Here is a 12,186-nt window from a genome sequence, read left to right on the forward strand (position 1 = left end):
GCCAAAGCTGACCATAAGCAAATAACGAGGAACATATCCCACTTCAAGAGACACAATCCTGTGAACAGGCAAGAAACATCCTCAGGTCAAACATCAAGTGACCCCGCCAGTCAAAGTGACGGCAATGAGGTCCACTACCATCCATCTCCAAGAATGACCAGTAGCCCTGATCGGCGCAGCCACACGCCAGACCGAGAGGCTCGTCCCAGACGTCAGGTGAGGAAACCACGGCGACTCGTCGAAGAGATGTAGCATCGATTCTTTGTACAAAAGGGGGAGATGTCGTGTCGTCATGCCTGACCACACAGAGACAGGTCGGGCGAGGAGGAAGCGGAAATGAAGGACAGGAAAAGGAGGAGTAAGTAGGTTGTAGGCCAGTAACTTCCTGGCAGGGAATAAAGAAGGTTGCCCTACCTGAGCTCTGTGTCCTGTGTCTCCTTGGGCGGGCTGCAGCGCGACACCCTGCTAGACCCTTCTTCCCACTACCTTTTTCATCATTGCTTCTTTTATTATTTTATTTTTTTGCACAATCCGATGGAATTAGGGCGCTTGTTCCATACTCCGTCTTGCCATAGTGCTAACAGCCAATTGAATTGGAGTACTTTAAGTGCTCACCAGTTACATTACACAATGACACATTCATGTTCGTACGCAGCGGAGAGCGTAGGTGATTTACCCAGACGCACACACTGTTCAGTTGACCATGAGATGCAAACCTGGTACCCCAGTTGCCCTGGTGGCAGCTTTAGCTATTATGCCACTTCGTCACTTCACTTAAAAGTTCCTCAACTGTTTCTCACTATCACTTCCACATTTGTTCAGCAAGATCCTATCAAAACCGAAGAAGCATTGGCAAAACCAATAGATCTCTGCAAGGCCTGAGTTATTGGGCTTTGTAAATGTGAATGTCTTTTTGCCATGATGCAGACAGTGCAGGCCACATCATATTGCATTTTTCTATTAGGAGGACAGGACAATAAACTTAACATGGGGGGTGTATAGACTCGGTTTTGGCTCAACATCCTTTGATTCTAGGCTTTCAGCGACTTTCAACCAGGCAGAACAGCAGATGTGCTGCTTGACAACATGGTTAAATGCCATTCACATTGATAATTCCAATAGCTTGGGCATTGCTGAGACCTATTGGCTTTGCCAATGCTTGTACTGTTTATTTCCCTTTACCACAAACAAATAGAAACTACTATTCACTACACACATTTATGCAGATTAAGTCCTATCCATTATTGGCAGAACATCAAGTAGCACGGAATAGAGTTGGTGAGAATAATAATAATAATAATAATAATAATAATAATAATAATAATAATAATAATAATAATACTTTATTGTTCAGTCAATAAAAACCATAACAATATTACATACACAACTTCCTTCATTCAAAATATTTTCTAAACAGTTAAATTTTTATCATCTAAAAACATCAAAAGATACACACGATCGTAAAAATATTCTTCAAACTCGCTTTTTTTTAAAAAGTGCTTTAGCTTTCAGTTCTTGTTCATGAATGCGTAAAAACGTTATCAATTTGCAATACATTTGGGAATCGGTTGAGTCCAGTCCTCTTATAATAGCGGTCCTACACAAATGTATTCCTCTCTCAAGAACGCTCTCAGTAAAAAAGTAATTTGCGTTGCTTGCAGTATCTTTCAGTGGCATACAAGATTAACCAAATCTTCCATGTTACTGCCACAAAGCCGGCATTTTTGATTCTCCATATGCTTCCATTGCGGGACGTCCGCCAGAGTAGGGAACTTTCCGAATCGCAATGCCATTAGTTGTCTTTTTACATGAATAGAGAAGGTGGAGTCCAAATAAGCCGCTTGTTTGCAGCTTTATTTAATGCTAGCTTATTCCAGAGCTCTGTGCTACAAGTAACTTTAAATGAATAATCCAAGAATTAGTAGGCTGGCAGATTTTTTCCTTTTCCAATTCCAGCCATACAGATTAATGGAGGCTATTTTCCTCTACATTATGTTTTATCCGGGACCACACCTTTATGTATGCCCAGTGTTTCATTCAATAACCCAAATTCTAAGCGTATTTGTGCTGGTGAGGTGGTCTTGGGGAGCTGTGGAACCTTTTTATAAATACTTGTTATTAACTTATTAAGAGTCTCTGAGTCCTTCCCATGTTTAGTGGCACTGGTATATGATAGTGTTGGCAGTACTTTGGCAGAAATAGTCACCAGCAGCGGTCTTAATGAAGGTCCCTCCAATTTCTTTGCTAGTGATCTGTGGGCAAATATTAGGGCCCCCGCTAGCTGGGTCATGTATTTTTTCTGCTCTCGAAAAGATAGCTTATCATCTACATAAAATCCCAAATACTTGTAGCATGATACATTGTCTAATAATTTGCCTTTTGGCCTGATGTTATTCGGTTTGAGATGAGCATTGTTTTGGTTTTGGATAAATTGAGTTCCAGTTTATTTACAGACAGAAATTCAGAAATTTAATAGTCTTGTCAAACCTGCCTTCGTTAAGCTCAAGAGTGGAAAACAACAGGGGCGTGGCTTGCAGCCGCCGAAGATGGCCGCAAGCTAGGTGAGCTGCACTAGCAGTCGGCGAGCATAAACCCAAATCCGGCATCATCCTGAGCAACTGAGGCACCCAATGGCGTCTGAAGATGTCTGGAGGTGGTGGGGTGCAGCGGAGACCTGAGGCGGCCCCCCCCTAGGCACCCTAGCACTGTGGAGGTCCGGGCCGCCTGAGCGGCTAGAACAAAATGGCGCATGCCAGCTAGGAGTACGGCGACCGGGAGAACCCTGTGCTGGGACCGATATTAACCGGCTCCGCTGAAGAGAGCAAGCAGTGGCATGATAGGAGAGAGAAGCCATGGCTCGCTTCCTGCAGTCCCGGAAATAACCGTGGCCGCCGGGGGGCGGAGTGACGATCGAAGCCGCGACATCCGCGGCAAAACCCCCGCGGGTGAGGTCTGTAGGCGGCGAGTTTCAAGGTGGTGAGGTCTGTGCAAGTGACAGTGTGCGTGAACAGTATACAAGTGGGGAGGCTTGCAGGTTGGCGAGATCCGGCACTGGCGCACACTGGGCACAGAAGGGAGCTGGTGCGGCCGCCAGTTTACTTAGCGCCGTAAGTGTTACGGGCCCTGCCCGTGTCTGAGTGGGGCGGTACAAACTACGCGTGAGCCGAGACCAGCCCCAGCGGCGCCCTAATTAGCCTACAACTTGGTTGGAATTCCAGGAGCGAAGGCCTGATCAAAGTGGCGTGAATCCTGCCATGAGCTTGGAGAGTGTGCAGCAGAACCACCAAGGTAGGGATAGACTATGGCATGAGAGGAGTGTAGAGAGCGAGTTGGGAGCGAGGCCTCCATGCATAGCGGCCAGTGGACTCGGAGAGACCTACCTTTACAATGTTACGTGACTGGAGTCCAGCATTCCTTGGCCGCTGGTAAGCATGGGGCCAAAAGCGAGGCAGGCCTTGAACGACTACTGGGGAGGCCTAGATGGAAGGTGTATGGGGTGACAGCACTGAATAGCACAGCGACCACGCCGGCCTCTTGTAAGCAGTGCACACAGCCCCCTGGTGACGGATTAAGGACCCCACGGGCGCACTGCAACGCGCCAGAGGCGCTCCTCGCGACACGTGTGTTAGGCCTGCGCAGCTAGATATGGGCTGCAACAGACAGACAGTGCAAGGACAGACCAACCAAATAGACAAATATACGGTGGCCATGGGAAGGGACGACGGAAATCTAGGGTGAACTCGTGGACAATGGCCCAGACCCCTTGCTCAGGGTGATCATGGCGGCGATCAGAGAGCTACGTGGAACCCTGGAACCTAAGCTGGACTCAGTGACAGAGGAGGTCAACCTACTGCGTGTGGACCTCAGGAAGATGTCCGAGAAGGTGGCTGTGGCAGAGACAGGGATTTGTAGTCTTCAATCCAAAACAAAGAGGCTTGAAGATCAAGTAGCCGCCCCAAAGAAAAAACAAACTGATATCTATGCCCGGCTGGAGGACCAAGAGGGACGGGCAAGACGCAACAACATCCGCATAGTGGGGGTCCCGAGGTATGGAGGGGCCATCCACGGACTGGTTTGTAGAGGACTTGATTCTCAACCACTTAAAACCGAAGCGTCTGTTCAACTTCTTCTTAGTTGAGAGGGCCCATCACGCACTGGGGGGAAGCCTAAACCAGGGGCCCCTCCACGAACTATCATTGCCCGAATAATGAACTTTAGGGATCGCGATGCAATCCTCCAGGCTTCACTGGTGGCTGGTGAGCTCCAGCTCGACAATACCACCTTCCGTTTTTACCCGGACTTTACTCTCCATGTTCAGCGCTAGCAGAGGTCCTTCTAAGGGGTAAAAAGGGCCCTCCAGGAACAGGGAGTGAAATACATGATGCTCTTTCCAGCTCGCCTCAAGATCCTGAACGGTAGCAAGACATACTTCTTCGAGTCACCTGAGGAGGCCGGTAACTGGCTGGAGGGCTGGCGGACAGTGGGCAGAAATGGAGGCCAGCGCAGAACTGAACAGCGCCCACCGGGACGAGACGTGATGGGTGCGGACAGACAAGCATCGGACAGCCAAGAACGTGTTCAAAGTGGGCTCAAGTAACTTTTGACGGCGGTGCTATTTGAAGTGACTCTTGCCCTTAACCCCTTCGGCGCTAATGACAAGGTCAGCTCGTCAAGGGCGTAACCTGCGCTACGCGGATGACGAGCTGACCTTGTCACGTAACAAGGGATTTTCAAAATCGCAGCGCGCAGCGGGAAAATCGCTAGCGCGCATGCGGTTAATGAGTAAAGGGTCAGCAGGGGCTTCTGAGACCTAGGGCTGGTTAAAGGCGCCTTCGGACAATCCAGGATATTGAACTTAATAGTCTCTGTTATGGTCTGTTTTGTTAACTAGATGCAACATACACACTGTTGGTTCCTCATGGTCAAAGGGGAGGGGGATAGGACCGGAGAGTTGGGAGAGGGTTGCTCGTTTATTCTTGCCATGATGGGTGAGACTTCTGTTAGTCATGTATAGCCGTTTTTGCTGACTGCAAGCTCACGTTCCCTCTTCAAGGTTGATTTGGGGTGGATGGGACGACAGACACTATGCAAGTGTGGAAGGTGGGAGGTTGGGGACCCACCAAGCAGGGAGACAGGGAGGGGGGAGTTGGTTGGGGGTTGGGGGTGGATTGCGGTAAGGGGGTAGGATTAGCTCAATATCAGCATAGTTCTTCTGCATGGGGGAATTGGTCCAACATGGCACAATGGGGCACTGATTATCCGAGGAGGGGGAGGCCGGAGGACATGAATGGGTGAGCAGACACATATTAAAGTATGGACGTGGAAAGTAAATGGGTTGGGCAACAAGATTAAGCGCACGTTGGAACTGCAACACCTGAAAATGCATTTCCCAGATGTGGTATTCCTTAAGGAGATGCACTTGCGAGGCAATAGATGCAAGGCCCTTGACAGATTTGGCTATAAAATGGTGGCCTACTCAGGTTTCACCTCGGGATCAAGGGGGGTGGGCATTTTAACTCGCAACACCTTGCCTCTGGTAATGTTGGATACATGGACAGAAGATCCGGTCTGTATGGTGGTGGTGGCACGTAGGTGGGAGGGGGGAACTGTAGTTTTAGGCTCCTGTTACATTCCACCTGGTCTACACTCTACGTCATTTACATGACTGGGCTCCTTCCTGGTGGATCTTCCCAGGGGTGTTCTACAGTTGGGTGGGGACATCAATGCTGTAATGGACAATGACTTTGACCGATCGGGCGAGGGACGGGGATCCAGGGGAGAGTGTGGGCTACGAGGCTTCATTTCAGCCCTGGGGCGTCAAGACATCTGGCGCACACACCACGCTTCACAACGACTTTACACATTTCATTCGGCTAGACACAGGTCCTTTTCTTAGCTGGACCACTTCTCTACACACACTGATCAACTGGGCGAATTTGCAGAGCCTCACATACTTGCCCGGGGAATTTCCGACCACTCCCAGGTTAGTGTCACGCTTAAGGGTCCAGTGATAAACAGGATGTCTTTCCTGAGGATAGACCAGTGGCGCCTCCGGGATGAAGCCATAGGTGACAAGATCCGGGAGGGTTCCCAGCTATATTTTGAAGAAAATCGGGGTTCGGTTGAGTCCCATATCACATTATGGGAAGCCTACAAAACTGTTCTGAGGGGACAGGCCCAGGCACTGTTTGGGGCCCAAAGTAAAGAGGAATCCATACAGGTCAACCACCTGGAAAGAGACATAGAGAGGCTCGCACAGGAAGCCAGTACTGCGCCGTCCGAGGATCTCCGCTGTACCATGGCTATTAAACAAAAGGAGCTTCGGGTTCTGGCTGAGAGCGAGGCGTGCGCTTACTCCCTTGCCCCGCAACATAGGATCTATGACATGGGAGATAAGGCCCTTAAGCTACTAGCGTGGCTCGAGAGGCGGTATAGGGAGCGCTCATGGGTAGCTGAGGTACGAGATCGGACAGGCGCACTAGCCTCTAATAGCACAGCCATAGCGGAGGCATTCGCATCTTATTTTGAAGCGGTGTACACCCCGGTCTGCACCAGGACTGAACAGGACAGCGCAGAGTTCCTACAAGACTTTGCTTTGCCCGCATTATCCCAGGAGCAAAGAGACCGACTGGAGGCAGATTTTACCGGGGAGGAAATAGGTGGAGCCGTCAACTCACTTCAATCCGGGACGGCGCAAGGACCGAATGGGCTCCCAGTGGAGCTATACAAGTGGCAGTCAAATGTCATCATTTTCCCTCTCCTCCAGATGCAGTTGGGTGCGACTTTTGTACGAGCAGCCAGTAGCGCGGGTGAGAGTTAATGGCGCTGTGTCCAGGGCCTTCCCTCTTCGGTGGGGCACCAGGCAGGGGTGCCCTCTGTCCGCCCTACTGTTTGCCTGGGCCTCGGAGCCGTTGGCTCATTGGATCAGGAGGCACAAGTGGATTTGAGGCTTGGCGGTATCTGATGACTGGGAAGAGCGTATCTCCTTTCACGCGAATGATATCTTGTTATATATGGCCAGACCGTACCACTCGGTAGCGCAGGCGCTACACCTCTTTGAATTATTTGGTAGCTACTCGGGCTATATCATTAATTGGGCTAAGTCACTAATTTTTCCGCTCTCTGGTCCTCCCCCGCTGATTCTGACTAGGTGTCCCGCTTCAACCGCAATACATGGATTTAAATATCTGGGGTATGTATCACTAGAGACAAGGCAGAGTTCCTTGCGAGGAACCTAGAACCACAACTGCTGCGCCTGGGGACCGACGTGAGCCATTGGAGATCGCTGCCTCTCTCCCTCATGGGCCCTGCAGCAATGTACAAGATGCTGGCACTACTGCGGTTGCTTTACATTTTGCAAAACACGCCGTATCCAGTTCCACAGGGGGTGTTCACGCGAATAGCTCAGGCACTACGGATGTTGCTCTGGGATGGTGACAACACAAGGATAGCGTTGCATAAGCTGACAAGAGGGGTGTACGATGGGGAGCTGGCCCTTCCGGACGTCAAGTTGTATTACTGGGCTTCACAACTGCAGGGGATTAACAATTGGGTCTACACAGATCGGTGTGAACCGGCCTATAGAGTCGACCGGATGGTCATGCCTGGTGGTTGTTGCGAGCCACTGCTCTATGCTCGAAAGCGAGGAAAAGAGTGGTCGTCCCACACAGGGGTGGTTGTTCAGTGCTGGAGGGAGGTTAATAAGTTCTTGGGGAGATCAGGTGCCCTGACAGGTAGAACCCCTCTGTGGCTTGGAGACCAACTAGTCGAAGTGACTCACTTGACTGGGTTCCAGGAGTGGAAACTCATAGGCATTGAATACTTGGGGGATGTCTGGAGGGGGGATGCCCCTCGAACCTTCGCCTACCTTAAAAAAGGAATACGATCTCCATGACTCACAACATTACCAACACAAATGCCTCTTCCATGCCCTGCATGCTCAAGTTAAAAGTGACACATCAATCCCAGAGTATTCCCCTATGGATGATAGGCTGCTCCTATATCCTATATCGGAGAAACTCACCTCTACAATATACCGAAAACTCATAAATAACATGCCAGACCCACTGACGTCACTACGGGCAAAGTGGGTGGGGGACATAGTTAGGTTAGGTTAGGTTAGGTTACTTTTATTTAGCAGAGTTACTTAAAACCATTGCTACAAACAAGTCATTACAAGTTCAAAAGTTAAAATCGATTAAAAGACTTTATAATATTGCAGTCCTTTAATAACCTGCGTGTCCCCAGGTGAAAAGCACGCTAACATGGCTTGCCTCCCTGTACGGATGCCTCTCTGATCGAAAAGTGGTTTTAAAAGCTGTCTCCTTTCCACTGTTAGGTCTTTGCACGTACAGATGAGATGCAGCATATCTTCCTTCGCTATCCCACACAGACGGCAGTTAAAATCAGATTGGTTTTTCAGCCAATGTGGAAAGTGCCTATGTTTGGTGAAGCCGGAGGCTAAGTACTTTTGTGCAGCCTGAGAAGAGTAAGTGCCCAGGGTCAACCAGCCATGCGACCTCTTTGCTAGGGCTGCCCTGTCTTCAATCCAAGATTCCATTTTTACAATTTTCTTTGTTGCTTTTTTGAGAAGACAGTGGCTTGTCGGGGTTGCCCAAAGGTCGGTTAGGCCCAGGATTGAGACACTAGTAGCTAAATATTTAGCTGCTGGAGATGACTGTTTCTGTTGTAACTCAGTCCATAAGTGCCAGTTTAAGGTGCCTGGTTTAGATTTCCTTACTCTGTCCCAGAAAATAACTGTTGCACCTTTCCTTGCAACAGTCTGTTTTTGCACGCCAAACTCAAGCCTGATTTGTGCTGGAGAGACTCGTGTAGGGAGACCTAAGACCATTCTGTATACTTCAGAAACCACGGTGTCCAAGAGCTTGGAATCCCTTCCTCTCTGTGCCTCGCTCCCGTAAGTTATTGTCAGAAGAAGTTGTGCTCGTATAACTTCGACCAAAGGGGCGAGTGAGGGGCCATTTAATCTGGAGTTTAGGTTTCTCATTGAGACGGCTAATGCTATGCCTTTCCTTTTGATTACATCTCTTTGGGTTACAAAGTGCCCGTTTATCAATAGTCACCCCCAGGTATTTATACTCTGAGACTGAATCTATTTGGATCTTATCCCAAAACCAAACAGGTATTTTCTTCAGGTTCTTTTTGATTGTCATGGTTTTGGTTTTCTCCAGGTTGATGGGTAAGTCATTAGCCTCAGAGTATTGGGACATGATGTCTAGAAGACGCTGCAGACTCACCTTCGTTTGACTAATCAATACTAGGTCATCAGCGTAAAGGAGACATTGTAGTATTAGATTCCCAATCTTTGGGGAGTGTGAGTTGCAGGCAATTAATAACGGAATAAGATCTGCAAGAAACAGGTTAAATAGCGTTGGGGCCAATACACACCCTTGCTTAAGGCCTTTTGTTGTTGGAATTTTCCTAGATAGCGTTGACTCGTCGCCGAGCTTTACTTGCACCCAAGTTTCAGTGTGCAAGTTGATTAACAGGTTCAATAAAACCTGGGGAATACCCCAGCCTGCCAGTTTCAACCAGAGTTTCTGTCGGTTCACATGGTCAAAGGCTGCCCGGTAATCGATAAAGCATAAATGTAGTGGTGTTCTTGTGGCCTCAGCCTTATCAATTAACAAAGCCATTGTTGTTATGTTTGTCGAGGGCCCCACGAATTTAGAGAATCCTGTTTGATTTAGGGGAATGATTGAGTTATCTTCCGCCCAAAGTTACAGCTCATCCAGTAGTGTCCCAGCAAAGTATTTTGCATCATTGTCCAAGAGGGCAACTAACCGATAACTTTTGGGGAGGGACTTATCACCTGATTTGTAGATTGGTGAAATTATCGAGTTCCTCCAAGATGGAGGGAGTCGGCCTGTTGTTCTTATTTCCCAGAACAAAGGGCTAAGAGCCTTTGCCCAGTATTTTGCGTTTTGTTTATAGAGCACGGGTGGGATTCCGTTAGGCCCCGGAGCCCCTGCTTGCCTTCCCTTCTTGATGTACTTATTAATTGATTTTGTATGATCACTTAAAGGAGTAAGTCCCGATGATTCTCCTTCAAACAGTTCCTCTAAAATTACATTTCCCTCATTGACTTGATACTTTGAGATCCTATGCCGCCTCGTAGAATCTATGCTGGTTTCAGCATGCGAAGCAGACCTTCCTTGCTTGAAGTGGTTTCCAAGGAAAGTGGCCCAGTCCTCTTCAGATATATTTGAAGACAGTCCCTTGTGCGTTGTGTGAGTAAATCTTTTTATAGTTTCCCAAAATCTCGCACTGTTTTTTAGTTTGGTGTCCGCATGCAGGTTTGCTCACAGGGTATCCTCGTTGTTGTGCCTGGCTTCCCAGATCGCTCGCTTTAAGCATGCTTTCTGTTGTCGCAAGTCAACAAGTTTTTTGATGTCGGTTGGATCCTGGCACACCTGCCGCAAAGAGTAATTAATACCTTTTTTTATGGATTTTATCTAACTCTTTTGTTGCATGGTAACGTTAGCAAGTCCCTGCTTTGTATTCGTTTCAGTAATCTTTATTTCGGCAATTCTGCCATAAAAGATACAATAAAATTAATACAAAAACCCATCATACCTCCAGCCCCCTGAAAACAGTAAAATACAAGATGGATTACATAAAAGAAGCAGTGCATAATCATGCTCATAGTAAATGTAGCAATATACAACCAGTCAATGCGAAATTAAACTAAAGATGTTGGCAACATGATAAAAATAGCTCTTGCATACAATTGCATAATTTACAAAACAAATGGGACACAAGCAGGCAAGAAATCAGGGTGTCCTAGCGATTAGGCGTAGTCTCGTGTGCCAGGCTGCCTCTAAAAACTTCGCCATTACACACACAGTTACCTTAGACAAGTCGGTTTTAAGGATTCGAAAAGCCTCGGAGCATCTGCGAAACCCTAGATTCTTACATAGGGGGACTACCCAGAATCTTCTAGCAGCAGAGTAGGCGGGACAAAAGAAGACTAGATGGAGTTCGTCTTCGAGCCTACAATTGCAGCCCGGGCAGTTCTCCGGGTTCGATTGTTTCCATTTGCTGGTAAATGCTCTTAACGGCAGAGTACTATAACGCCATTGGAGGAACAGCTTCCGGGCCAGATTTGGGAAAATATCATCCAAAACTGGCTCGAACTTGTAAGAATCCTTTACCACAAGAAATTTATCTGTCAATGAATCTGGGCGAGTACCCTGGATGTGGGATGCCAGATTGCATGCATAGAACGTAGCCACAAGATGTTTGCGGGGCATGCTCTGGCAGGCAATTAAAGGATCGTTCCACAGGGACGGAAGGCCCAACCGATCAAATTCAGTTTTAATGTATTTGAACCACGGGATGTTTTCTGCATCCGGTAGTGCAAGAATTCCCTGGAGTTCCTGCCTATAGTTAGCTAGCTCCGGGGTTGTCCATAGCCTTCTCCAGAATGTTAGAGGTTTCACACCCACCACTTGGTCCAGGGGTTTTAGGCCCAGATCCAGCCTAAGTGGCAGGAGTGGAGTGCTTGTCGGTAGTTTTAATAGCTGCCTAAGAAATTTATTTTCTAGGGTGACTAGATCTTTTTTGCAAGCATATCCCCATATTTCACTACCATGGAGAATCGCTCCTCTAGCCTGGAGTCTATAGATCTCCAGTGGGGGGGCTAACGGCCGAATGGTTGATAAGTTGGAATTTGCCAGCCTAATGATACCCCCGGATAATTGAGCCAATCTAAGATGTGACTTGGCCTGATGGTCACCCCAATCGAATTTATCATTAATAGTCACACCCAAGTATTCAAAAGTGTAGACTCTTTCTAGTTGGTTGGCACCTATGAGTGGATTAGGACGTGTCTTTTTGGGTGGGTTAAAAATCATATACTTTGTTTTTGAGGCATTTATTTCAAGTCCATGTTCTTGACAAAATGCCTCAAACCCTACCAAAACTCGTTGAATCCCCATAGGGGATTTTGAGAGCAATAAGGTGTCATCCGCGAACATAATCGCGGGCACCCTAGTACCACCCAGCCGCGGAGCATCAGTGTTGTCAATGTTATTTAAAAAATTGATTACCCCATTGACAAAGAGGCAAAACAGAGTCGGCGCCAGGATGCAGCCCTGCCTTACCCCTCTGTCAACGGGGAATCTGTTAGAGAGACGGCCGGCTCTCCCACACCTTACCTGAGCA

Source organism: Lissotriton helveticus, chromosome 2_1, assembly GCF_964261635.1.
Source record: "Lissotriton helveticus chromosome 2_1, aLisHel1.1, whole genome shotgun sequence".
Classification (NCBI taxonomy): domain Eukaryota; kingdom Metazoa; phylum Chordata; class Amphibia; order Caudata; family Salamandridae; genus Lissotriton; species Lissotriton helveticus.